The sequence below is a fragment of the Stegostoma tigrinum genome, chromosome 4, assembly GCF_030684315.1.
Source record: "Stegostoma tigrinum isolate sSteTig4 chromosome 4, sSteTig4.hap1, whole genome shotgun sequence".
NCBI lineage: Eukaryota > Metazoa > Chordata > Chondrichthyes > Orectolobiformes > Stegostomatidae > Stegostoma > Stegostoma tigrinum.
In genome coordinates this window covers 121,580,850-121,607,616 of record NC_081357.1, presented here as the reverse complement: position 1 = coordinate 121,607,616, position 26,767 = coordinate 121,580,850, and the positions used below count along the sequence as shown (strand labels likewise).

The 26,767-nt window shown below is 42.6% G+C and overlaps 1 protein-coding gene and 1 long non-coding RNA gene across 2 annotated transcripts in view; one reads left to right on the top strand and one right to left on the bottom strand.

Annotated features, from left to right (window-relative positions):
* The window catches only part of LOC125452498 (visinin-like protein 1), a 119,050-nt gene extending 98,295 nt beyond the window's left edge, over positions 1-20,755 (bottom strand). The window contains exon 1 of the mRNA XM_048531011.2: positions 20,445-20,755. The gene's annotated coding sequence lies outside the window, so the exon portion shown is untranslated. The remainder of the gene's footprint in view (positions 1-20,444) is intronic.
* Positions 20,756-20,921: 166 nt separating this feature from the next.
* The window catches only part of LOC125452499 (uncharacterized), a 65,200-nt gene continuing 59,354 nt past the window's right edge, over positions 20,922-26,767 (top strand). The window contains exon 1 of the long non-coding RNA XR_007247559.1: positions 20,922-21,248. This is a non-coding gene — a long non-coding RNA (uncharacterized LOC125452499). The remainder of the gene's footprint in view (positions 21,249-26,767) is intronic.

The window sequence follows — 26,767 nt, the reverse complement described above, 5'->3', positions numbered from 1 at the left end:
GCAAGTCCATGAGGAAGGGTATCATCACCCTCATTTACGAGGGGAAGGGGGAAGAGGAAAGAAATTAAGAATTGGTGTCCCATTTCACTATTGAATGTGGACTACAAAATCCTGGCCAAGGTCATAGCCAACCAGGTCAGGTCTGTCCTGGAGTCGTTGATTCACCCTGACGAAACCTGTGCTGTGCCGGGCAGGAAGATCGCTGAGAGCCTTGCGCTCATCAGGGATACGATCGCCTACGTACAGGACAGGCGGGTGGACACCTGCCTCGTCAGCCTGGACCAGGAGAAGGCCTTCGACAGGGTCTCTCATGCTTACATGAGGGATGTCCTTTCGAAATTGGGGTTCGGGGAGGGCATCTGCAATTGGATCCGTCTGCTCTACACCGACATCGTTAGCGCAGTCTCGATCAACGGGTGGGAATCAGACAGTTTTCCCTGTCAGATCTGGATTCAGGCAGGGCTGCCCGCTCTCTCCTGCCTTGTTCGTGTGCTATGTGGAGCCCTTCGCCGCATCCATCAGGAAGGATGTGAGCCTGAAGCGGGTGACTATCCCAGGCAGTGGAGGCCTTCAGGTCAAGACCTCCCTGTACATGGACGACATCGTCGTCTTCTGCACCGATCGTCGGTCAGTGAGTAGGCTGTTGGACATCTGCGGCCAGTTTGAACTGGCCTCGGGTGCCAAAGTCAATCGGGGTAAGAGCGAGGTCATGTTCTTCGGGAACTGGGACGACCGCTCCTTCATCCCCTTCACCGTCAGGACAGACTACCTGAAGGTGCTGGGTGTTTGGTTCGGTGGAGCTGGGGCGTGCACTAAGACTTGGGAGGAGTGTATCACCAAACTGAAGCAGAAGCTGGGCAGGTGGACGCTCTGGTCCCTCTCCATCGCGGGTAAGAACCTGGTTGTCAGGTGCGAGGGGCTTTTGGTACTGTTGTATGTGGCGCAGGCCTGGCCTATTCCCTGGACCTGCGCCGCTGCGGTCACCCGGGCTATCTTCCACTTCATTTGGGGGTCGAGGGTGGACCGGATCTGCAGGGACACCATGTACAAAGACCTGGAAAATGGGGGAAAGGGCGTACCGAACGCCACCCTCGCCCTGACGGCTACCTTTGTGTGCGGCTGCATCAAGCTGTGCGTAGATCCTCAGTACGCAAACACCAAGTGTCACTACTTACTGAGGTTCTACCTGACCCTGGCGTTGCGAAGAATGGGCCTGGCCTCGTTGCCGCGGAATGCTCCGAGCAGTTGGACCGTCCCGTACCACCTGTCCTTCGTGGAGAAATTTTTGAAGGGAAACACCTTTGACCACAAGGCCGTCAGGCAGTGGTCAGCACGTAGTATCCTTGAGACCCTTCGGGAAAAGGAGAGGGTGGATCCCATCGTGTGGTTCACCACGCAGACTGCCAAAGTCGTTTGGCAGAATGCCTCATTGCCAGAACTTTCAAACAAGCACAAGGACATTGCTTGGCTGGCGATGAGAAGGGCTCTGCCAGTGAGATCCTTTAATGCATGCCCGGAATCTCTGCGCCACCGCACACTGCCCTCGAGGTGGCTGCGGGGGGGGACGAGACTGTCGATCACCTCCTTCTGGAGTGTGCCTATGCGCAGGAGGTCTGGAGGGGGATGCAGTGGTATTTGTCGAGGTTCATCCCGAGCAGCTCCGTGATGCGGGGCTCCGTGCTCTATGGGCTGTTTCCCGGGACGCACACTGAGGCCAACATCAACTGCGCCTGGAGGACCATCGATGCGGTGAAAGACGCTCTTTGGTCTGCCCGCAACTTGCTGGTCTGCCAGCTGAAAGAACTGACCCCGACTGAGTGTTGCAGACTGGCGCACTCCAAAGTCCAGGATTACGTGCTGAGGGATGCGCTAAAGCTTGGGGCAGCAGCCGCCAAGGCGCGGTGGGGAAAGACCACGGTATGAAACCCCTCGTCCAGAATAGAAAAAAGGGCCCTATCTGGTAACTGGGCCCAGCTGGCACCTTCCCCAACCGGTCAGGGGTCCAACGGGAACTGTGCGGGGAGATGACTGCCGGGGTATTTTCTTTGTTTTTTTCCTTTAGTTGGTGTATGTACCCCCTGGGTAACCCGGAGCGGCTTGCATGACTGGGTAGGTGTATAAATATGTTTTATTTTTTGTACATCTTATGAATAAAGTATATTTTTTCAAATAAAAAAAGTGACGAAACGTCTGAAAACCAACCCTCCAGCTCAGCGAGCAAACTCACATCCACGAGACAATGATATTGAGAAGTCCCATTTTCACAGTTGATAGAATCACCCAAATGATATTAAATGTAACCTTGTCAATTCCGACAACATCTTGTCATTAGAAGGTCTATTTCCATTGCTCAATGACATAACCCATTGTGATACTATTTGTTTCTGTTATTCTGATTCCATGTGAGAAATTTGGCATGGTGAATAAGTAGGGGATTATAGCAGAAACAGTTGAAAACAAAAAGGTCACAAACATTCAGATGGAAGAAGCCCCTTTTGTTGATTGTTGTGCCACAGTTATTTTACATGCTGCAGAGTTAACAGGCTACGTGGGAACAAAGTTCCAACTCTGGGAGCAGAAATACTGCTGGAATAGAACATAGAACATAGAACAGTACAGCACAGAACAGGCCCTTCAGCCCACAATGTTGTGCCGACCATTGATCCTCATGTATGCACCCTCAAATTTCTGTGACCATATGCATGTCCAGCAGTCTCTTAAATGACCCCAATGACCTTGCTTCCACAACTGCTGCTGGCAACGCATTCCATGCTCTCACAACTCTCTGCGTAAAGAACCTGCCTCTGACATCCCCTCTATACTTTCCACCAACCAGCTTAAAACTATGACCCCTCGTGCTAGCCATTTCTGCCCTGGGAAATAGTCTCTGGCTATCAACTCTATCTATGCCTCTCATTATCTTATATACCTCAATTAGGTCCCCTCTCCTCCTCCTTTTCTCCAATGAAAAGAGACCGAGCTCAGTCAACCTCTCTTCATAAGATAAGCCCTCCAGTCCAGGCAGCATCCTGTTAAACCTCCTCTGAACCCTCTCCAAAGCATCCACATCTTTCCTATAATAGGGCGCCCAGAACTGGACGCAGTATTCCAAGTGCGGTCTAACCAAAGTTTTATAGAGCTGCAACAAGATCTCACGACTCTTAAACTCAATCCCCCTGTTAATGAAGGCCAAAACACCATATGCTTTCTTAACAACCCTGTCCACTTGGGAAGCCATTTTAAGGGATCTATGTATCTGCACACCAAGATCCCTCTGTTCCTCCACGCTGCCAAGAATCCTATCCTTAATCCTGTACTCAGCTTTCAAATTCGACCTTCCAAAATGCATCACCTCGCATTTATCCAGGTTGAACTCCATCTGCCACCTCTCAGCCCATCTCTGCATCCTGTCAATGTCCCGCTGCAGCCTACAACAGCCCTCTACACTGTCAACGACACCTCCGACCTTTGTGTCGTCTGCAAACTTGCTGACCCATCCTTCAATCCCCTCATCCAGGTCATTAATAAAAATTACAAACAGTAGAGGCCCAAGGACAGAGCCCTGTGGAACACCACTCACCACTGACTTCCAGGCAGAATATTTTCCTTCTACTACAACTCGCTGTCTTCTGTTGGCCAGCCAATTCTGTATCCAAGCAGCTAAGTTCCCCTGTATCCCATTCCTCCTGACCTTCTGAATGAGCCTACCATGGGGAACCTTATCAAATGCCTTACTGAAGTCCATATACACCACATCCACAGCTCAACCCTCATCAACTTTTCTAGTCACATCCTCAAAAAACTCGATAAGGTTTGTAAGGCATGACCTACCCCTCACAAAGCCGTGTTGACTGTATTTGATCAAGCCATGCTCTTCCAGATGGTCATAAATCTTATCCCTCAGAATCCTTTCTAATACCTTGCAGACGACAGACGTGAGACTTACCGGTCTATAATTGCCGGGGATTTCCCTATTTCCTTTCTTGAAGAGAGGAATTACATTTGCCTCTCTCCAGTCCTCAGGTACGACTCCAGTGGAGAGCGAGGATGCAAAGATCTTCGCAAGTGGCGAAGCAATTGCATTTCTCGCTTCCCAAAGCAGCCGAGGACAAATCTGGTCCGGGCCTGGCGACTTGTCAATCTTAATGTTTGACAAAATTTTCAGCACATCAGCTTCCTCTATCTCTATCCATTCCAGCATCCACACCTGCTCTTCAAAGGTTTCATTCATTACAAAGTTCGTTTCTTTCGTAAAGACAGAAGCAAAAAACTCATTTAGGGCTTCCCCTACCTCCTCAGGCTCCACACACAAGTTCCCTATGCTATCCCTGATCGGCCCTACTCTTTCTTTGATCATTCTCTTATTCCTCACGTAAGTGTAAAATGCCTGTGTGTTTTCCCAGATTCCTTCTGCCAAGCCTTTCTCGTGCCCCCTCCTGGCTCTCCTCAGACCATTTTTGAGCTCCTTCCTTGCCTGCAATGTAATCCTCTCTAGCTGAACTTGACCCTAGCTTCCTCCACCTTATGTAAGCTGCCTTCTTCCTTTTCACAAGAAGCTCCACCGCTCTCGCCATCCAAGGTTCCTTTATCTTACCCCTTCTTGCCTGTCTCAGAGGGACATATTTACTCATCACTCCCAACAACTGTTCCTTAAACAGTCTCCACATGTCTATAGTTCCCTTACCATGGAACAACTGCTCCCAGTCCATGCTTCTTAACTCATGTCTAATCGCATCATAGTTTCCTCTTCCCCAATTAAATATCCTCCCATTTTGCCTAATCCTCTCCTTCTCCATAGCTATGTAGAATGTGAGGCAGTTATGGTCACTATCACCAAAATGCTCTCCCACCACAAGATCTGATACCTGCCCCGGCTCGTTTCTGAGCACCAAGTCTAGAATGGCCTCTCCCCTCGTCGGCCTGTCAACGTACTGCGTTAGGAAACCCTCCTGAACACACCTTACAAAAACAGCTCCATTCAAATCTTCTGCTCGAAGGAGGTTCCAATCAATATTAGGAAAGTTAAAGTCACCCATTACAACAACCCTACTGCGTGCACACTTTTCCAAAATCTGCCGACCTATGCTTTCTTCAATCTCCCTGCTGCTATTGGGGGGCCTGTAGTAAACCCCTAACGAGGTGACTACTCCCTTGCTGTTCCTAATTTCCACCCATACTGACTCAGTAGGCACATCTTCCTCGACAATGGAAGCTTCCGTAGCTGTGATACCCTCTCTGATTAGTAGTGCTACACCCCCTCCTCTTTTTCCCCCCTCCCTATTCTTTTTAAATGCTCTAAACCCTGGAAGATCCAGCAACCATTCCTGCCCATGAGAAACCCATGTCTCTGTTATGGCCACAACATCATAGCACCAGGTACTGATCCATGCTCTAAGTTCATCACTTTTATTCCTGATACTCCTTGCATTAAAGCAAACACACTTTAACCAATCCCTTGGTTCCTTCCCAGGAAAATCCTTCCCACTAGCTGGTCTACCTCTTGCTACTGCCTCACCTGCATCAACGCTCACCTCTGGTATACAGCTCAGGTTCCCACCCCCCTGCCATACTAGTTTAAACCCTCTCGAACTACTCGAGCAAACCTTCCACCCAGGACATTGGTCCCCTTCCAGTTCAGATGCAACCCGTCCTTCTTGTACAGGTCCCACCTTCCCCAGAAGGCATCCCAATTATCAACATATCTGAAGCCCTCCCTCCTACACCAGCTGCGTAGCCACGTGTTCAGCTGCGCCCGCTCCCTGTTCCTCACCTCGCTATCTCGTGGCACCGGTAGTAAACCAGAGAACACTACTCTGTTCGTCCTGCTCTGCAGCTTCCATCCTAACTCCCTGAAATCACTTTTTATATCCTCAATCCTATTTCTGGCTATATCATTTGTGCCAATATGTAACACGATTTCTGGCTGTTCGCCCTCCCCTTTTAGAACCTTATACACCCGATCGGAGACGTCCCGGACCCTGGCACCAGGGAGGCAACATACCTTCCGGGAATCCCGATCTTGACCACAAAATCTCCTGTCGATTCCCCTAACTATCGAGTCCCCTACCACGAGTACTTTTCTATTCTGCCCCCTTCCCTTCTTTGCCACAGTGTCACGCTCAGTGCCAGAGAACTGACTACTATGGCTTTCCTCTGGTAGGTCATCCCCCCCAGCAGTATCCAAAATGGTATACTTATTGCTGAGGGGAATGCCCACAGGGGATCTCTGCACTGTCTGTCTGTCCCCTTTCCTCCCCCTAACTGTAACCCATCTATCCTCGTCCTGAGCCTTAGGAGTGACCAACTCCCGATAACTCCTCTCAATTACCCCCTCTGCCTCCCGAATGATCTGTAGTTCATCCAGCTCCAGCTCCATTTCCCTAACACGGTTTTCAAGGAGCTGTAGTTGGGTGCACTTGGAATGGCACCAGATTGTACAGTCAAAGTGTGGGGAGGACTGGCTACAGGTACTTTTGACAGTTTCTCTCAGTACAGCCGCAAGGAAGACTTTGGACTGGAATATACTGGGTGACAAGAAGGGTCGGGGTCAAATTTCAAAAGGGTGGGGTAGAGAGGGGGGAGGAAGGTGTTTGGCCCAATTAAACAAGGCAGCCTGACATTTACTGCTAGCCTTCCCACTCAAGTGAGTTGACTTATATTGACCTGCTTACCCCTGAGCTCCTTCTACCAGCCAGGCAGAACCTGGCTCTCGAGCAGTGACGAATTAGCCACTTGAGGCCCATGTTAGAAATTTTCATTATTTTTATTCTTTCATCAATTTTGTTTCAGAGCAATGAACTAAGAATCGAAAATGACCTTTGGATTGTAGGCTGGTGTTTAAAAAAGAACAGAAAACAAGCAAGCTATTCAGCTGTCAGTCTGAAAAGGAGAGATCAAAGTTTTGAGCTGGGGTTTGGACTGTGTTTTCCATGAGAAGGAGTTTGGCAGTTGATGCTATGGCATGAAGATTTGAAAGCTCCTTGCCTAACCTGGCATTAATCAGCTGGTGAGGTTCAGACACTAGAAACTAAGCTCTAAGTATGTGACTTCCTCACCAGTGAATTGAAAAAAATGACACTGATTAACAGCTTCAGAAAAATCAACCAAAAAACAGTCATATATGTCTGTAGAGAAACAGATTATGAAAACTACTAAGTAATCTGGATAATTTTTTGTTATTTTCTTTTATTTATCCCTTAACTATTTGTTTGACTGTCTTTTATTGGAATGGAGCCGGAAACAAAGGTTATTGGATTTAAATCTTAGACATCAATTAGATTACTTTCTTGTTTAATTTTACTCTGTTAAAGTCACTGTATTAAAAATGAATTGCAATAAATCGTTGCAGAGATGATTATTCACAGATGGTCATTTAAAGAATCTGGTTAGGGATGATTGGGGCCAATTTTGAGGGTCTTTGAAAGTTTTAATTTTGTTGTGTTGTGAACACAAGAGAGAGAAAGACTGATTTTGTTCAGCAGCCTGTTTCCATATGGTAACACACTCAAATGGAGTAATGACGGGCAAACCCCCTTAGGCCTTATCTTCCAGCCTATAAAACTGCGGACATTGTGTGTGTGTTGGGGAGGGGGGCATGGAGAAGACGGTGGGTAGGACATCCAAAGACCTTTGTAGGCCCTTTCCCACGCGCATGCAGTCTTAAAGTTCTGTCCATTATTTTGTCAATAAAATCAAGACTAGGAACTCATCCCATTTTTAGAGGCCGAAAGGGTAGACAAGGCTGGGAGAGGGATTTAAGGAGATGGCTGATAGTTGAAAAAAAAAGCTAATGTTAACTTGAATTCAGGAATAATGCTAGATGAAGTGGGTAACTTTGACAAACTAGAACAGAGGAAATTATCTGTACAAGCAAACCAGTTGTGTGCCACACACTTAGTAGCTTCTGTATTCAACATGCCATCCATCATAATTGTTCTCCTACAAATAATGCAGGTACCATGGAATACTAAACAATGAACATATCACAGCTGCTTCCTTGATAACCCCCACTGATGTTCAAGATGCTAGTATGATTTGGAGAATACTAAAGTCAAATCTCCCACGCCCAATACATTGCACCAAAGAAAACATTACCATCCAGTGAATTCTACGTATCTTGGCTAGCTGACATTTCCTTTCCAAAACAAAAAAATGATGTAAGTGTTGTTCCATGAAAATATTGTATTTTCACATGCTTGATACATGTTCATGTACTATAGTCTTTACTGTAGATGTCTTCCTTCTGGCTCAGGTAACATGCAGTCATAGAGGTGTACAGCACAGAAAAAGGCCCTTGGGTCCAGAGTCTGTGCTGGTCAAAAAAACATACACTGAACTATTCTAATCCCTTTCATCTGTACTTAGCCCATAGTTTGCATGCCTTGGCAGTGCAGGTGCATAATTTTGTCATAATTTAGATACGATTTGCAGGTCATGGTGTAGCAGGAGGTGCAATTCTCTGGCAGCTTGTCTTGAGAAGACAAAGGTTCAATCTCCTTTGACAAACCCAGTTATATGTGAAGAGGTCTAAATCAAGGCCCTATTGTAATGTAATTAAACTGAAAAATCTCTGGTGTTGTATTATTGATTCCTCACAAATTGTCTTCTGCATCAACACAATACAGCACAATGGAAATCCTCAACGCAATGAACGTGCTTTTTCTCTTTGTACTGCATGATATAAATACCAGTAGCCATGAATAATGTAGCAAATCATTTACAGGGATGAAAAATGCAGAATTGGAGATTCATGGAGCACAGCCAACTAATTCATGTACAAAGCATAACGTGGAAAACTAAAAAGAAACTTACCTGTAACAAAAAATCAGTTGTGGCTCAGATGGCAATATGCTCAAGTCTGAACTACCATTTTCCAGGTTCAAGATCAGCAGAGTTTGAGTGAACAAAATCAAGGCTGCCACTCCAGTGTAGTTGAGAATGAATGTTTCACTGTTGGAAATGCCATTTGAGATGACATATTAAAGGAGGCTCCATCTGCCTGTTCAGACGGATGGAAAAAAAATTCTATAGCAATATTTTGCAAATGGTCAGAGGAGTTTGCCTGGTATCCTGCCCAATATCCATTCCTCAATAAACATCACCAAGAAAAGAAACTACAGATTATCTGGTCATTATCACATTGTTAGCCACATTTTTAAATGTTGGCAGAATACATTGGTAAAGTTGATGTGACTAAATTATTTGTGTTTTGTGCGCAGTCTCAAGTATTTACCTTTCATAGCTAAGCACTTCTGTGGCAGTCTGTCTTGTGGAACAAAGGACAAATCCACCGTATGTGAAGGGGTTAAAATATAGGTCCTGCCGTATTAATAAGTGCATCTAAATTGAAATATCTTTGGTGTCCATGTACCTATATTTGATGGCTCCTCAGAAATTATTTTTCTGCAACTAAATCATCCTTGAGAGGGCAGCCTCATTCACACTCTTGAAAGCTATTGCACTAAATTTCCAAAGGTGATCCATTTATGAGGTATTGTGCCAACTGCAAAGGTGCAACTTTTGTGTGCAGTTCATTACTTGATTATATACAGACAGAGATCCAGTTTTCTGAGTTTCAATATTCTGTGGCAAGCCTTAGAAAATTGGGCCTCATTTTAAATGTAATTGTCTTACTGACAGATGTGGGAAAATTTCATTGATATCACCTTCCCCAAAACTACAATTGGCTGAAACTCTATTTTCAAATTATGCTGGACATCATTTAATAAGGCAATTAAATCATCACCAACAAAATTCAATTATTTAACTTATCTTGATAAATGGCGTATATTACATTTCTAAACTTGAAAATACATGACATGACTAATAAACATTATCCAAAAAGCTTTAAAACAAAACGCTCAATTTATGCCTTTAACTTGCAAAATATCATAGAACCCCATTATGTGGAAACAGGCTATTTAGCCTATCAAGTTCACACCCACCCTCTGAACAGCATTATATTAAGAATATATTTGCACTAATAATACAGATTTTGGTTCTAAACCAAGATTTGTATTTGACTGATGCAAGCTGCCATGAGAAATTAAACTGCCCCATCCACATTATTCCAGACCTAGGTAAAGAGAAACAGTCTAATCTATATTTAATAGTATAGATGCCTGTTTTTTTCTCATGTTACTCCAAGAATGCAAACAGATTACAAATTGTAGCCAGGAAGCTGGCAAAGATTTAATGGGGTTAATTTTTTTTAATTTTAAAGAAGTGTTTTAAAAATTTCCCTTTTAATAGAGAACAATCATTTGTTTCCACATTAGTGCAATTTTAAATGTTACTACCAGTAGGCATTGACATGATGGGAGAGAGAGAGATAATGGGAACTGCAGATGCTGGAAAATCCAAGACAACAAAATGTGAGGTTGGATGAACACAGCAGGCCAAGCAGCATCTCAGGAGCACAAAAGCTGATGTTTCGGGCCTAGACCCTTTACCCTCTGATGAAGGGTCTAGGCCCGAAACGTCAGCTTTTGTGCTCCTGAGATGCTGCTTGGCCTGCTGTGTTCATTCAGCCTCACATTTTGTTATCATTGACATGATGGTACAGTTTTAGACTAGTTGTGCACATTTGCAGTGATTTAACGTAGCAAAAGTCTAAGATGAATGTGAGTTGATAGTGGTAAAATTGCAGATTGAGACTAACTGTACCATTGTGTTTTGGTGTCTAAGGCATGGGACAAAACTTATTTTGTAATAAATGTGAAAGGTAATTTGTTATATCTGTCTTTGTTTTTAAGATATAAGCCAAACATGAAGTATTCTGTTGCTATATCATAAACGAATGCCCAATTTGTTTATTTGAGAGAGGATTAAGAAGGACTTTGGCAAAAGTAAAAAAAATTCTAAAGACAAATGAGAAAAAGGTGCATTTGGCAAATGATAGAAAAATAATGTAACTAAGCCTCGGAACAAAACTTTGCAATCACTACATGCACCAGTACACATAACAATTGAGTAGAAGTCATACATCAAATATACTATCACTGACATAAACCCAAACTGCAAAGAGCAGGTCAGAATTTTGCAGTGAGCAACTCAACTCCTGACTCCCCAAAGCCTCTCCAGGATCTACAAGCCACAGGTCAGGAGTGTGATAAGAGTTTTCTCCACTTGTTTATGTGAGTGCAGCTCAAATAACCCATAAGAAACTTGACATCATTCAGGACTGAGTAGCCAATTTGACTGGGACCCCATCCACTATCAATGCACTGTGGCAGAAATGTGAACTACAAACAAACAAGGTGCACTGCAGCAATTCAGCACATTGCAATCCTGCAAGCTAACCCTAATATGACAATAATGTTACAGATGCATGGAAACACCGACACCTGCAAATTCCCCAAGTTACCCTCCATCCAATTCCTCCGACTCCGCCGCATCTGCTCCCACGATAAGACATTCCACTCCCGCACATCCCAGATGTCCAAGTTCTTCAAGGACCGCAACTATCCCCCCACAGTGATCGAGAACGCCCTTGACCGCGTCTTCCACATTTCCCGCAACACATCCCTCACACCCCGCCCCCGCCACAACCGCCCAAAGAGGATCCCCCTCGTTCTCACACACCACCCCACCAACCTCCGGATACAACGCATCATCCTCCGACACTTCCGCCATCTACAATCCGACCCTACCACCCAAGACATTTTTCCATCCCCACCCCTGTCTGCTTTCCGGAGAGACCACTCTCTCCGTGACTCCCTTGTTCGCTCCACACTGCCCTCTAACCCCACCACACCCGGCACCTTCCCCTGCAACCGCAGGAAATGCTACACTTGCCCCCACACCTCCTCCCTCACCCCTATCCCAGGCACCAAGATGACTTTCCACATTAAGCAGAGGTTCACCTGCACATCTGCCAATGTGGAATGCTGCATCCACTGTACCCGGTGTGGCTTCCTCTACATTGGGGAAACCAAGCGGAGGCTTGGAGACCGCTTTGCAGAACACCTCCGCTCAGTTCGCAACAAACAACTGCACCTCCCAGTCGCAAACCATTTCCACTCCCCCTCCCATTCTTTAGATGACATGTCCATCATGGGCCTCCTGCAGTGCCACAATGATGCCACCCGAAGGTTGCAGGAACAGCAACTCATATTCCGCCTGGGAACCCTGCAGCCTAATGGTATCAATGTGGACTTCACCAGTTTCAAAATCTCCCCTTCCCCAACTGCATCCCTAAACCATCCCAGTTCGTCCCCTCCCCCCACTGCACCACACAACCAGCCCAGCTCTTCCCCTCCACCCACTGCATCCCAAAACCAGTCCAACCTGTCTCTGCCTCCCTAACCTGTTCTTCCTCTCACCCATCCCTTCCTCCCACCCCAAGCCGCACCCCCATCTACCTACTAACCTCTTCCCACCTCCTTGACCTGTCCGTCTTCCCTGGACTGACCTATCCCCTCCCTACCTATACTCTCTCCACCTATCTTCTTTCCTCTCCATCTTCGGTCCGCTTCCCCCTCTCTCCCTATTTATTCCAGAACCCTCATCCCATCCCCTCTCTGATGAAGGGTCTAGGCCTGAAACGTCAGCTTTTGTGTTCCTGAGATGCTGCTTGGCCTGCTGTGTTCATCCAGCCTCACATTTTATTATCTTGGATTCTCCAGCATCTGCAGTTCCTATTATCTCTATACCCTCCATCCTGACGTGAAACTACAATCGCTATTCTTTCACCGTTTCATGGCCAGGTCTTGGAATTCTTGTCTTAATGACTCTGGGGCTGTACCTACACCAAATTGAAATGCAGCATTTCAATCTCACCTTCTTAAGGAAAATTAGCGGTGGGCAATAAATAAACACTCGACCAGACAGCCCACACTCCATGAACAAATAATAAATAACAAAACCACCTATGAGAGTTTACAGATTACCCAGCTTTATTGTTCCTTCTCCTGTGTATCACCATTTTGCGTAGTAGTCTTGGATACCATGATGGATTTATTCAGTATGTCATGTTAGATCTACATGCCCCAAGAATTAAGAGGTTTATCTGCAATCAAATCATTGCTTTTTATGGCAAATGGAAATTTTTACTTTATTAAAAATAATAAATGTTATTGTCTTTTCCAATATTAAAAAAGAATAGTAGCTCAGTGGATGTTGATTTTTGGTCATTGAGGATAGTAGGCAGGGAAGTGGAATTAAGGCAGAAGATCAATCATGACCATATTAAATAGGGGAACATGTTCAAGGAGCTATGTAGTCCACTCCTGTTCCTATTTCTTATGGTTCTACAAATCTACTGGAACATGAAATTGGTTTGATAGTGGACCAAATGACCAAAACTACAACCCAGGCTTTGTTAAACAATGGTGATCTTGCTTTAATTACAGTTTTTTAAAAAAAATCCCAATACACAACACCAAGTCTGTGATTGATCAAGTAAAAATACAAATAAAAATAAACTTAGTTCTGGTTTAAGTACACTGAAACCATTTTAATACTCAAAATCATTAAAGATGCCAGTTCTAAGTACTTTTTACATTTTCCTCTCTTTCAGTATTTTAAAAACTAAATTTCTTGTTATAAATCAGCAACACATAGTCTGTCCAGAAACACACTTGGAAAGGGAGTTTCTATGGTGTACTGGAATTTTTAGAAAGCTTTCCTTTTCATGATAATTTACTGCAATTCTTCTATTCTTTCAGCTGTATAATTGCATCTGTGTAACCAGCATCTGCTCTGATTTTCATTTAGATCAACAGCAGAGCCAGAACTCTGCACTCCAAGAGCAGCAAGATAAAGAACTGTGTAGCTCTAAGTAAATCTCTCTGTGCAAAACAGTTAAAATAGTTAACAACTGTTTACTGTAATTCAAAAGGCTAAATTGGATTGTTTATCCCTCTGGAAGTTCCATTTGAAATCAATTGTTCCTAAATATAAAATCCACCGTTCTTTGTTTTGTCTACTATCTAAATTTGGGATACTCCTTTTTTAGAGCATAATTAATTGTGCGTTTTGCAGTCAACCTGGTCATATGAGAAGCTTTTATTCCAAAAACAAGTACGATACAAAACAAAGGAGTAGGCTCTATTTGTGTGCTTTTCTCTCTCTGTATATAATTGTAATCCATTTTGGCAAGTAAGAATGGTTCCCCTCCTCCACTAAAACAGTGTGCAATCTACAGCAAAATGTGTTCAGTTCTTGTTTCAGATGCTTTCCTAACTGATGGTCGATCACAGTCCTTGAACACTATATCCTTGAACTGGATGCCCAGTCTCGTTAATTCAGTATTCTTATAATCAGGATTGGGATTTTTTAGAAAATGGTAACCTTTGAACCATGTTACCTATTTCCTGATGAAGTGACAAGTTTGTTTTCAGTTGTACATGTTACAATCCTGCAAATGCTGGTACTCAAAATATTAAACCCATTTCTAAGAATTATAGGTTCTAGATATAAGCATGAACAGATACTGCACGTAATCATATCCTTGGGTAAAATTCATAATCCCATCTCGGGAAGCCAACTACAACAGTCTAATTATTGATGTTTTCCTAAGGTGTTGGGGCAAAACAAAGTTGTTTAAATTCTCCTAAGAAAGGTTCCAGGTGTTTCCCTTGAAAATAAATTTTGTTTCCTAGGAGCAACAGAGATATTCTGGGGTAAAGATATCCACATCTGTTTACAACAGAAATGACAAAGTTGTTCTCACATCTCCACAACATTTTGGACATTATTCATGGCTCCTGCCTTTGATTGGAGACTGAAGCTTGACTGTATGGTTATAAACATGCTTTTAAACTGGGAATCACTGGATAGTAAAAGAGCTAAAGTATTTCATTCCCATCCCAAAAAATCACCAACATTACAACTTTCTATTAAGAACAGACTGGAAAAAATCAACCTTCACTTTCAATGTACTTATGGCACAACTCCAAACTGGGTACAAGGTCACTGACAAGATTGAGAAACTAAATTCTGCATCAGTTTCCTAATGCTGATGCATCTCTCAGCCTGGACATAAAGGGCAAAGTTACAAAAGCAACTGAGAATGAGCTACAATAACCAAAAGACTGAAACCATTACAGCAGAAATCCTGTAATCATGAGGACTAAAGTCGAGCAATTTCAGTTAATATTTGCCTTATTATACAACGTTGAAAGAAATATTTTTGCATAGTATTTTTCAAACAACAGTATGAATAGATGTTTTGCTTGAGTGCTGCACCCAAAGTATTCATGTGCAGTTTCTTTTGAAGTGTTTAAAACTTCATTCGATCTACAGCAAAGAAGGAATATTTTTTCGATATTTCTTGCTCAAATGTCTAATTTTCCTCACAATGTTTATTCTCACAAAATGTGAACAAATAAAAGTCAGAAGCTAGCATTCTTTATTAAGATTCAAATGTACATTATTGAAAGTCATACAGCACGGAAGCAGACCCTTCAGTCTAACACGTGCCAACCAGATTTCCCCAAACGAAACCAGGCCCATTTGTCTGCTTTTGGCCCATATCCTTCTAAACCTTTCGTATCCAAGTGCATGTCCAAATGACTTTTAAATGATGCAACTATACCTGCAACCACAAATGCCTCTGTTAGTACATTCCATATACGTACCACCCTCTATGGGAAACATTGTCCCCCAGGTCCCTGTTAAATCTGTCCCCTCCCACCTGAAAACTATGACCTCTAGTTTTCAATTATCCTACCCTATAGGGAAAAGACGTTTGCTGTTCACCTTATCTATGCTTTTCATGATTTTATAAATTTCTATAAATCGTCAACCCTCAACCTCCTGTACTTCAGAGAAAATATCCCAGCATATCCAGCATCCATTTATAACTCAAGCCCTTTAGTTCCGGTGACATCCTTGCAAATCTTTTCTGCACCCTTTCCAGTTTAATTCCAAAATCCTTCCTATAGCAGGGCAACCAGAACTGAACACAGTACCCCAAAAGTGGCCCTACCAATGTCCTGTACAGCTGTAACATAATGTTCCAACTCCTAGATCCGATAGTCTCACCAATGAAGGCAAGCATGACAAATGTCTTTTTCACCACTCTGTCTAGCTATGACGCCACTTTCAAGGGACTTTGTTCCTGAACACCTAGGTGTCTCTGTTTGACAACACTCTCCAGGGCCCAAACGTGAATTGTGTAAGGCCTGCCCTATTCGAAGAAGAATAAGAGTCTTCTCCTGATGTTCTGGCCAATATTTATCCATCAACCAACACCTTGAAGAACAGACTATCTGTATTTTTGTTTTGTTGCTAACTATGGGAGATTGAGTACACAATGGCTGTCATGCTTCCTACATCAAAATATTTCAATCACTGGCTGTATGGGACTTTGAGATATCATGCTGGAACAAAAGCTGACATATAATTCTGGCTTTTTCTCCCTCACCTAGGTTAAAACTATATGATGTAAGAGGAGTAGAATATCAGACAGCCCTGTCATTTATAATTATGGTTAATCTTGAACTCCCAGTTTCCTGCCTAATCCCCGTGCTATAATTCCTTTAAAGGCAAAAGACTATCAATTTTAACCTTAAATATACTCAGCTCCTGAGCATTCACAGGTCCCTGGAGCAGAGAACTCCAAAGTTTTCCAACTCTGAGTGAAAGAATTTCTCTCCAGATCAATACCTCCAAATATACCTCTTATCCTGAGATATAGTACTGGCCCAGTTTACATACCCATTAATTTTCTGAGGTCTACCCTGTTCTCCCACCATTCTAGCTGGTGATACATTCCTTACTTTCCCAACCTCCTCTCCCCCACCCCCAGCCCTGACAATGCAAGTTTACTCTGAAAAACAGTCCACATAAAGTCTATTCCAAATTCAGCAGGTCTGCCAGCATCTGTGGAGCGAAAGTAGAGTTAAAATTTTGGGTCCAATGCCCCTTCTTTAAAACTAAAGAACTGAACTGAACATTAACTCAGCTTTCTCTGCACAGGTGATACTAAACCTGTTGAGTTTCTCCAGCAATTTCTGCTTTTTGTTTCAGATTTCCAGCATCAGCAGTTGTTTGTTCTGTTTATCTAAATATATTTTACGCGGGTTATATAGCTCAGTAGCCAGGAATCATTGATGTTTTAGCCATCCTGAAATATGGTTGACTATTCAACAACTGAAGGTATACTTCAAAAAGGTAGGAGCATATCCAGAGAATTTGCGAGATGGCAAATAAATATTAACATATTTAAGGAAGCCATAAGATCTTTTTGACAGTGATGCAAGTTAGTTCCTGAAGTAAAACGTAACTGAGATTAGAAAAAAACATAATTGAGAGATTTGTGGTCGCAGTCGGCGAGAACTAACGCTTTGTGCAGTTAGTTGAGGGAAGGGATTTATATACACGTACAAAATTTCTTTACCATAAAAAGAAACACGGCCAACTTTTAAAAGGCTAACTTTCACGGCACAATATTAGGAATGTAGCAGAAAACACTGATGCTATTTCAATGTTCGCACATCGCTGTTTATTTCAATGAGCAGCACGAACCACCTACACAATCAGTGGCGCCCTCTGGTCAAAACCTGGCGATAATACAAACGTTATTTTCGTTTCAGGTTTCTCAGCATTTATTGAATTCTTAAAAAAAAGAGTGGTCGCCGCTATAACAATAATAAAGCAGCACACAATGATCACGTCAAATGTTATGTTCTTTTATCACAACTAATTCCAACAAAACTATGTTTTAACAGATGGAAATACATTAACGTCCACGATTCGTAAATATATAGACAGATCTCTGAAAATGTCACACCGAAAATAATAAAATTGAACCTGGTCAAATATTTAATCACGATCGTAACACAGTGATCCTCAAAAATTAATCAGACATTATTGCATGGGTAGACGAGAGTTTATGATGTGATCTTAATATGTAAATAGAAAAACACAGCTACACCACTATAAAACAATTAATAGTATTTTCTGGTTGATATTGATTCCATTTGCTAGAATGGTGAGTAACATTTATATATGCACAATTGCTCATGGATGGCTAATTTTGCGGCGTTAATTTTACTCCACGCATTTTACAAACGTGAGGAAGAACTGCATTTGTGGTGTATACAAGATTTCTGAATAATCAGCGTGGCTATCACAAATGTAATACTTTAACTCCGCCTAGAAACACCGCTTTAGTTATTCTATTTCATCTTGATGCATCATTTAGTAAATTTTTTTTTAGTGTGTTTTGAAATTTACTGACAGCAGATTGGAATGAGGCATCTGCTATCCCTGAAGTCCTTGCCAACACAAATTACAAAGGTTCCTTAGTGCCCTGTCTGGGAACCTTTTTTTTTGCATCGGATATCATTTCCTGCTAGATTTAAACTACAGCGTGGGTATTCCAAATTTTAAAAAAAATGTTTCAAGCAATCATTGAGAAGCAGCAGATCAGTTATGAGGAAACATGCCTGCATTTTCCCAACTACCTTATGTGGACAGAAAAGCTTGAGAGACAGCTAACATTTTCTCTAATCTTCCAACTGCTCCCCTAATTCTATTCTTGTATTACACTCCTCCTACTTGCGGAATGATCGGCCTCTTGAGCGCAGTGCTGTCAATGCTACATTTCATAGTGAAGAGCTTTCGTACCTCACTTTGAAAATTCCTTTGGGCATTTGATGCAGCAAGTAAAAATTCCCAGTGGCCATACTGTATGAAGAGAATGATCACTCAAAATCCTCAATTGTATCAGACATTTCTATTAGAACACTGAAATCAAAGAACATTCATGGGGGCAATAAAAACAGTTGCGCATGAAACCAAACACTACAGCATCTGAAGGATTTTGCCTGGTTATGGGTATTCACACCCTTTATGTTTGACACAGGGGTGCAAGTTTAGAGCGATCTATATTTGATGTATTCGGAGAACTGCATTGACCTGCTACGCATTTGAACATAATTTGTTGCTATTGACTTTTAAGGATATCATCGGATTATGTTTCACGTAGAATTCACAAAACAAATCGTGACCTTGTTCTGGGAGTTGCACTTTAATACAATACCAGGGGAATTCAGCACGCGTTCAGAGGAATCAATCTGCTCACATACCAATACACAAGCACAGCACTGAATGTATTTCAAGTTCCTTGTCAATGATCATATTCATAGGAAATATTCCGCGATTGCAACTGACTACTAATCTATTATATAAATCTTTCCGTTTTGAGTGAGCAAATCAAATCTTGCCAATCATATCAGACATTGCTTGAAGAAGTGTTAACATATATAATTCGGAAATTTGCTTGGAGTTGGGCACGTACATCTTTACATTAGAGTAACAGTTACTTCATGCAGGCTTTAACAAATTTACTCCAGAATTCTCAATACCTACAAGAAAGATTTTTGTACGTATCATTCCCAAATTCCCCGCGTTTTTATTGCTCCAAATAACTAATACTTCAACTTATAATTATCAACCAAGTCCTTATATTAAGGTGCTTCAACTATTCGCGTTTTTAATCCATGTATCTATGTTTGTTTTATCGCAATAACCACTGTAGCACACTACATAATGCATGCCAGAAATGACTTTTTGTGTCAATTCAATATTTGAAAGTATCAAATTGGAATCTAAGCATTACTCATCCTTGGTAGTGTAACAAAACAGTCCCTTGAAACATTTTCACTTCCAAAAAAGTTGGGTGTTTTTTTTCTATTGTTTAAAAAGGCGAGTTATGAACGTTTCTAACAATGCAGTAAACCTGCTGGAAGCGGTGGGGCATTCTTGGAAAGCGTCTCGAGTTTTGAGCCACGAGATCCACATTAAAGTGTCGCTTTTAGAATATTACTGCGATCTTTGTCAATGCACAAACCTGTGATTTGCTCTTTTCACGAGGAACGAAAATTCTATTTGCTCTTTTCGACCATCAAAGCAGAGAAACGTTGCTTTATTATCTGGTGCGTTACTAAGCCTTCTATTAGCGTGCTTCTGATTATCTGATCGTGGGTTTGTTTGCAGGATGCTTATTTGCTCTAGGGTTCTTCCTCGTTTTTTTTGGAGGCACGCAACCTACGGCTGAATTACGGTAGAAAATTGCATGCATCTTGTACCGATTAATTGCCTTCCAGCTAATCGCTTCCTAGTGAAAACCGAGGTGCATCTTCATGACCAGATTGGACAATCATGCAGTTAGCATTCCACTTGGTCATTTCCCCATGCTGATATTTGTGTTAGGCACGGTACTCTGGTTCATTCATTCACTTACTCCAAGATGCCAAATTTTAAAGTGAAATCTTCACACCACTCCTGTTTCAATTGTTATTTCAGCCAGCATTGATGTCATTTCATACTGCACCGACATGCCGGTTTACTGAGAATAGCTTTAGGCAACATTGCACGGCTTGGGGGAAAAACGGAGACTTTTTTTTAAATAAAAAAAAGCCCGATCTGAAACAAGCAATCTCAATCAACATGCGCATGATGCATTGTTTTCATCCAATGCATCAGCCACTTACCTTTGGAGGTGAAGCTGTGGTGTTTTAAAAAAAACTGCTGTTAATGTTCTTTACTAGATCCGTAATCAGCGGCGTCCTACCATTCGAGTTCAAAGCGGGTAGATCACACTGTTTGATGCAGATCCACTCGGTCTGGATCTATGATGTGCAACAAGGCTCGCGTCAGCTCTGGCTGATGGGGGTAGCTGCTAAGGCAGGAAGGAGTCTGAGCGCCAGCCCCCGTGCATCATACACTCCATATATTTGCTTTCTTTGAGGAGTAGTAACGTGGTTAGTTGATGTCATATGGTCTGAGTCTGCGCGACTAAAAACAGCCCGCCTACCGTGCGGGATGTGCTGCTGATCGAAGCTGTTCACTTCTCAGCCCTCGGTGTGACACCAAATGGTCACTACCTGATGCGGTCAAGAGTGAAATATCTTACAATATCAACCTCGCCACACAACTTCCCTTTCATTGCTTCTAGTGGCATTATCTCGACACAAACATCGAACCCCTTTAACGTCTAGGATTCCACCATTACATTCATTTGCAACTACACTGATACTTTTGACAGCTACATAATTCCCCGACCTTGCGCGTTCGGATACATTTCTGTTGACAACAAAACATTCACAGAGGAACTGCTAGGACGGTGATAGCGAAGCAAGAAATGTCAAGGAAATGAGCTAGATTGATTTTTCCGGTTCAAACGACTTGAGCAAGGAACGACAGCACGCGATTTTCACATTCATACGATGTTTTCGTTAAAAAAAAATCGTGCTTGAACACTTTTCCATTGGATAAGTGCGACTCAACCAATCTTGGTATGTTGCATAATAGTTGAACATTCCAGTCACGTCCATTCCGCTGCTCTTCGGTGCCAGTGCTATAAGCGACCACATTTTGTTTGTTATTAGGGTGTAAAACATTACATTGAAATTTTCAATTGTCGTTTAGAATATCTTTAATGCAAGTCTGTATACCTCGCAGAATTACTGTTAGATAATGATGGAATTAAGGTATTTAATTTCCAAAATCCAAATAATTCGGCTTTCAAATCGCTACTTAGAAAATTAAGCATCAGCAAAATCGAATGTCATGTTCACAACAACATTTACAAATGAAGCAAAGGAGCTGATTATTAGGCTTAACACATCGGTTTCCACATTATTTTACCGTATCAGCATGAGGTAAAAAATAGTTTGTGGACCTTTAGCGTTTAAAATATATTTGTAGTAACTTTGCTTTTGAGGATGAATAATGATGTTTTCTTTCCATATTTATCATAGTGAATGGCAGAAAAAAATGGATGTTTTATAAAAACGACCATTGGGACAAACTGGATTGTTTGTATTTTCAGTGACGTTTTCATGCATTTATTTTCTAAATTTTATTCTGACAACACTTCATATCCGACTTCGAAACGTATTCACATTTGTTTTTCTATTGCCTGTTATTTATGACAACATAAAACTTGTATTGTGCAGAGAATAAACATTCAGAAAGGACAGTTCTCCAAGGTTTCAGGGATTATTTTTCAGTGGATGGTTCATAACCACACGCAGTTACTGAGCTGAACAAGCGTTTTCACGAGGTTTCCGATACTGAGTTCACATACTATTTCCTTTAACTTATTAACCCTTTCCCACGTCAATCATCTTCCATTAATAAGAAGCTGATTCCGAAATCTTACCAATCTCCAATTAAGACAGACGTGGCTAATGGGGTTGACTAAAAGTGCATAGAAAAGGTTCTGACATTTCATTTAATTCACACATGGAATGGGGTATCACTGGCTGTCCAGCATTTATTGTGCATTCTTAGTTGCCCTGGAGAAAGTGGTAGTGAGTTGTCTTGTTGAACCTCTGTAATCCATGTGCTGTAGTTTGATCCACAATGCCGTTGGGGAGAGAATGCCAGAATTTTGACCCAATAACACTGAAGGAAATTTTTCTAAGTCAGGATGGTGAATGGCTTAGAAGAGAACTTGCAGTTGGTGGTGTTCCCATGTATCTGTTGACCTTGTCTTTTCAGAATGTAGTGGTTGTGAGTTTTGAAGATGCTACCTCAGGAGCATTGAAGAATTTCTGCAGTGCATCTTGCAGGTGATGCACTTGGCTGCTACTGAGCATTGGTGGTGGAGGGAGTGAATGTTCATGGATGTGGTGCCACTCAAGTGGGCTGCTTTGCCCTAGCTGGTGTCAAGTTACCTGAGTGCTATTGGAACAACACTCATTCAGGTAACTGGGGAATCTTGCATCACACGCCTTACTTGTGCCTTGTAGCTGGTATGCAGGCTTTGGTGAGTTACGAGCAGTTACTTGCCTCTGACTTTTTTTGTAGTAACTGTATTGATTGAGCAAATAAATTTCAGTTTCTGGTCAATAGCAACTCCCAAGTTGGTGAATGTCAAGGAAAGTTAGTTAAATTCTTGCTGATTAGATGTTGCTTGATAGCACTGTTGATGACACCTTCAATCACTTTGCTCATGGGGTGGTGATTGTTGTGTCGGATTGGTCCTGCTTTTTGAGTACAGGAACAAGGCATGCCTGAGAAACTTTCCACACTGTCAGATAATGTTAGTGTTTTAGCTGTACTGGAACAAATTGGCGAGGGATGTGGTAAGTTCTGGAGCACAAATCTTAACTATTGCTGATGGACTGTTGTCGGGGCCCATCACCTTTGCAGTTTCCTGGAGTGAATTAACTTGACTGAAGACTGGCATTTGTGACACTGGGGATGTCTGGAGGAGGTTGAAATGGATTATCTGCATGGCACTTCTGGCTGGAGACTGAGAATGCTTCAGCCTTATCTTTTGCACAGATGTGGTCAACTTCCCTATCATTGAGTGTTCCAGCGAAGCCCAACACAAACTGAAGGAACAACACCTCATTTTCTGCTTGGGGACCCTACAGCCCTCCGGATTCAATATTGAGTTCAATAATTTTAGGGCCTAAACTCTTACATGTCCCAGCCCCCTACCCCACACGCCAGGCTTTGTTACCACATAGCCTGCCACTACACACCTGTTGTTAGTCACTAACAGTCCCCATTAACAACTATTCACACTCCCAGCCTGATCATTAGCAACTCCTTTGTCTGTCCAACTGCCGTTCTCTCTCTTCCGGCTCTATCCTATCGTTTACTGCCTACCCCACCTACCTACCTATTTCATGCATATAAACTGATGCTTTCCTGGCCGTTATCAGTTCTGAGGAAGGGTCACCATACCCGAAACGTTAACTGTTTTCTCCCTCACAGATGCTGCCAGACCTGCTGAGCTTTTCTAGCAACTTTTTTTTATTTTCCCTCCTGTTGGTTTCCTCACCATCTGCTAAAAGATGAAGCTACAGCCCTGTATCCTTTCAGACCTGACCAGCTTGATCAGTACTAGTGCTGTTAAGCCATTTCTGGTGGTGGACATTGACGTTCCCCCACCTCGATTACATTCTGCGCTTGTCATCTTTGGTGCTTCGTCCAAGTGATGTTCAACTTGGAGGAGTATTGACTCATCAGTCGAGCATGGTTGCTTCGTGGTAACCAACAGGAGGTTTCCTCACCTGTGTTTGACCTGATGCTGTGAGACGTCATGGTTTTCAGAGTCAATGTTGAAATCTCTTCAAGGAGCTTGCTCCTGATAGGTATACCATTGTGCTGCCACCTCTGCTGTGCCTGCCTAGCTCTTAGAACAAGACATACCCAAGGATGATGGTGGTGGTGTCCAGGACATTGTTTATCAGGCATGATTCCATAAGCATGATTATGTTAGGCAGTTGCTTGACTAGTCCGTGAGACAGGTCTCCTGATTTTGGTAATAGCTCTCAGATGATCGTAAGTGGGATTTTGCAGGATTGACAGAGCTGTGTTTTCCGTTTCAGTGCCTTAGTCGATGTCAGGTGCTCGGCCCAGTTTAATTGCTTTTCTTAAGATCTTTTAGTGGTTGATAGAACTGAGTGGCTAGCTAGAGCATTTCAGACATTAGTTAAGTGTCAACCACATTGCTGTAGATCTGACGTCTCATTTAGGTCAGACCAGGCAAGGATAGCAGATTTCCTTCCCTGGAGGATATCAGTGAATCAAAGGGTTCTTGGTCATCATTAGACCTATTAATTCCAGATTTTTAAAATTGAATTCACATTCCAACATTTGCCATGATGGGACTTGAACCCAGGTTCCTAGAATATTATTAGACTCTCTGGATTACTAATCCAGTGATAATAGCTTTGCCATGCCACGAACAATTTTCTGGTTCTAGAGAAAAATGCTATTACACCATGTGAAGGAGGATGTCTTACATTGCTTGTGAATTATGTACTTGAATACACAGTTATTACGCTGTATTCATGAGAGTTCTGCTCCTGAGAACCCTCACAAATGATGAATTTGTGAGTGTGGTGCTTAGTAACTTGGTAAAAATAGTGTTACATGCCCAGACCCCAAGACATTCACTTTTTATTTTAGCCATTTTTGGGTCAAAATAATAAACTGTAAAATATCTGAAATAAAAGTTAATATTGATAGAATAAAATATTTTTTAAAAATGGTAGTGTTCACCAATAAAGACAAGAAGTTCTATGTACCAGAGCCAGGGGCTGTTGGGGAGGTTATGGGTGTTTACTGAATGTGGAAGGGGGAGGACAGTGCAGATCTGCCTCCCTACAGGCTACTTTCCCCAATGATATGCCACCCTTCTCCATCTCCATTTGGCAGATGTTCTCAATGCTTTCCTTTCAAACCTGTTCATTCTCTCAAGCACCTGTGCTGTTGCTTGTGGAGGGTTGAGGTGAAGAGCTGCATACTGAAACAGGTCAGAGGAATTGTGTCAGCATTGTTTGTTGTGTCTGCCACCAGATATCCTTTGGAGGTGCTCAACGCTTGCCACCTCAATTGCCCTCTTGAATTTGCAGATCGTGTTGATGCCGTTAAGCAGAGATGACAGCTTCGCTGAAATAAGAGAGGTTGACCTTGGGAGATACTTAATGTAATTGTCAATGTCATTGTTTCCATCATTGAGCCCGTTGTTATCCGTCTTGTCCAACTCCTTGTTTGTTTGTTTGTTCCTCTGCTGTTTCATTCAGAATGTCCTCGACTTTGTCTTTGCTTATATCTTCAAAGCCTTCCCCTTTGATCTCCTTGGCCAGATGTAGAATGATCTTGACAACATCATAAACACTGAGAAAGCCTTCAAAGCTGGCCACACGGTCAGACCAAACCTTGTCATTGATGGTGGGCTGTGTGACCTTTTGCCAAGCAATGTGGATGAAGTTTATAATGTGACAGATGTTGAGCTGCTTCCAGAAGTCCATCATCATCAGGATTTCATCTGTAGACGAGGCTTGGCAGGCAGTACAGGTTCTGGATGTGGTGGCTCTTGAGCAGCTTCATGATCCCCTGATCAAGCAGCTCAATCAATGATGTGGTGTTGGGATGGGTACTCTGTATCTGATCCTGTCAATGAATGGGTGCATTGTTGAGGATAAGAATTTTGAAGGCTAGGTTCTTTGATTAGAGGTACTTCTCAACTTCTGGGATGAAACAGTTATTAAACCAATTACAGAAGATATGACCAGACATCTCGGCCTTCTTGTTAGACCTCCAATACACAGACATATGGTTCTTGTTTTTCTCCTTGAGGGTGTAAGGTTTCTCAGCCCTGTAGACCATCAGCGGCTAACGCTTGAAGTCTCCATTATTGTTGACAGCATGCAACAACATGGCACGATCCTTGAATCCTGGCGCTTCAGTGACTTGCCTGATAATGTATGTGCAGGTCCCCATTTTTGTAGAAGAGGCTGGTTTTGTCAACATTAAATACTTTCTTGCTATGTCCCTTCTGCTCAACCAGCTTGAGGAACATTTATGAAATTGTTAGCAGCCTCCTGGTCAGCAGACCCCACCCCCTGCACTCAGCTTAACATTGTGAAGGCCATAGTGATCCATGAACCTTTCCTGGTCACTCCTTACTAGCTGTGAAAGGTTCAGCATCAAATAACCTCATCCTTCCATTAATGTCAGTCATGGCTTATTTGATAGCACACTTACCTCTGAGTCAGAACATTCTGGATTCAAATTACATTCTCAGACTTGAGCACAATAATCAAGACAGACATCGTAGTATAGTATTGAAGAATTTCGGGGAGGTGATGGTGTAGTGGTATTATTGCTGGACTGTTAATCTAGAGACTCAGATAACATTCTGGGGACCTGGGTTGACTTCTGCCATGGCAGATGGTGAAATCTGAATTCAATACAAGATCTGGAATTAGGAATTTAATAATGAGTGTGAATCCATTGTCAATTGTTGGGTGAAAACCCATCTGGTTCACTAATGTCCTTTGGGAAA